The sequence below is a fragment of the Prionailurus viverrinus genome, chromosome B2 (genome assembly GCF_022837055.1).
Source record: "Prionailurus viverrinus isolate Anna chromosome B2, UM_Priviv_1.0, whole genome shotgun sequence".
NCBI classification, from domain to species: Eukaryota; Metazoa; Chordata; class Mammalia; order Carnivora; family Felidae; genus Prionailurus; species Prionailurus viverrinus.
In genome coordinates, this window is record NC_062565.1 from 150,747,854 (window position 1) to 150,750,400 (window position 2,547).

The following is a 2,547-nucleotide window of genomic DNA, read 5'->3' on the forward strand; positions in this document are numbered from 1 at the left end:
GCTTACACGTTCCCCATGTGTTTTATTTAGAAAGATTTCCCGCTGAAATCCTCCAAATAATTTTGCTCAAGCCCTAGGAATAATGACCCACGTGCAGCTACCCCTTCTGAACGCACAAAATCAACCAAACCATTCAACTATCTTCCAGGTCCCGTATTTTGCACTCCAAATACATTCTCCGATATTCTTAAATGAAGGAGGGGAAGCCGGACCGGTAACCGTGACGCTTGAAAGTTTGTTGCCTTGGGTTGTAAGTTTTCCCAAAAGCTGTTTCCACATTTCATTCGTGCCTGTTTTCAATCAGCGAAATCAACATCTAGATCACAAGGATCCGCCTCCGTCAATGTTAGTTTTTTCAAGTTCTAGTAAACGTTTCACGTCTAAAATGCCTGATCCCTTTTAGCCACAGAGTAGGTGGCATTAAAGATCGCGATAGTACTTTCTAAATGTTTTTCGTTTGCTTTATCAACATCTTTTCATAAAAATTTTCCTGTTTTCAATATTCTAAATGCTTACTATATGAAACTGACTTATGACATTCTTTAAAATTTTCCTCATTAATTATTGGGAGTGTTCTTTGCGTAAACCAGGAGCTTTTCGCAGAATGTGATCATCCTTGTGCTAAAATACGTGGATGACTAACACTTTCAATTTTCAATTTTTTTAAGTTTATTTATTTATTTTGAGAGAGAGAGAGAGAGAGAGAAGGAGCACACTAGTTGGGAGGGGCAGAGAGAGGAAGTGAGAGAGAGAATCCCAAGCAGGCTACATGCTGTCAGCACAGAGCCCAACGCGGGACTTAAACTCACGACCGTGAGACCATGATCTGAGCCAAAACAAAGAGTCAAAAGCTTAACTGACAAGGCACCCAGGTGCCCCAACATTTTCAATTTTTAACGTTACAAATATTGGCACCACTTGCCTCTGCATCTATATCAATATCAATAAGCCACTGGTATTTTGTTGAAAGAATCAAATTGTTTTTAATTCAGGAATACAGCCTTTTTGATACGTTCCTACGTAATATCAAATCCCGCTCCGAGGTGGTCTGGTATTCACGCAGCATCGGAAGATGATCCAGCAGCAGGTGCTGGTTCCCCCGAAGATTTGGAACACGCACACCCATGAGATTCAAAGGGGCCACTAACGCACTTATCCAGAGTGGCGTTTGCTTATAATATTTTATGATAAATTCCGCAGCTACCGCTTACACAAGAAACATAGCGCCCCACAAACGTAAAACAAAAGGCTTCCCGGAAAACAGTAAGACGGGAAGCCCATTCACGTGTCATAGCCATGGCGGTCTATAACAGCCAGCGTGACCTGAGGAGTCTACGTTAGGGTTTCTGTCAGATGCCATCGTGGCTACTGTTTGCTATTTACCGGTGGAGATAGTTGGCCGTCTTTGCCCGCGGTGGTTCCTGACAACACGCTACTGCGTGGCCGCATCTGGGTGTGCAGCTGGGTCTCCGCGTCCCTGGCTGCACGCAGAGCTGAACTCAACGGAAGTCAGTTGTCATCGTCAAGGGCCACCCAGGCGAACGTGCTTTCACGTCCAGCTAAGAGAGCAAGGTGTTGGCTCTCCCCACGTGCTCCCGGCACCACCACCACCAAATTCCAGCGGAAGCCTTGTTCCGGAGCCAGCGGGCACTGGCCTCAATGTGCCTCCATGGGCCTGGTCTCTGTTGCGCGTCTCCAGGCCGGGACCAGACTGCACATGTGGTTCTATGTAGGGATCTGCCGCCATTTCCCCGGGGGGTTCTGGGCTGTGTTAGTCACCCTAGCGTCTTAGGTCAACATGTTTTGGTGCTGGACCAACAAAAATCCTCTTGTCTTGCTTTACTCAGTTTCCTTCTTTGAATGTTCTGAGGTGGGGCGCCTGGGCGGCTCAGCCGGTTAAGCGTCCGGCTCTTGGTTTTGGCTCAGGTCATGATCTCATGGTTGTGAGTTCGAGCCCCACGTTGGCTCTGTGCTGACAGTGTGGAGCCTGCTTGGGATTCTCTCCCTCCCTCTCTCTCTCTCTCTCTCTCTCTCTCTCTCTTTCTCTCCTTCTCCCCCATGCTTGCTCCCCGTCTCTCGCAAAATAAATAAATAAACAAACAAAACTGAACGTTTTGAGGACAAACGAGAAAATGTGTACAAAGTGCCTGGTTCATCTTAAGCACTAAGCAAACGTTAGCTGTTATTATAACTGTGCTTGAACCAGAGCTCCAGATATTATTTGGGGTTTTCCCCAGACACTAGCTGTCAGTGGCACTCGATCTGCGTGTTGTTTCCATCTGTCCAGACAGGAGAGCCCCTGCTCCTCCCCTGGCCCGTGCGTTAGGTCAGGAAGAAGCTTGGCCATTTCCCTCCTCTGATTTTCCCTTTAGGTCCGAATTCAGTCCATCTTCTATTAACTGGGAGTCTGATCATCCAATTTAGGTGTTTTTTTTCAATGTCTATTTATTTTTGACAGAGGGACAGGAGCGTGGGGGAGGGGGAGAGAGAGAGAGGAAGACACAGAATCCGAAGCAGGTTCCAGGCTCCGAGCCGTCAGCACAGAGC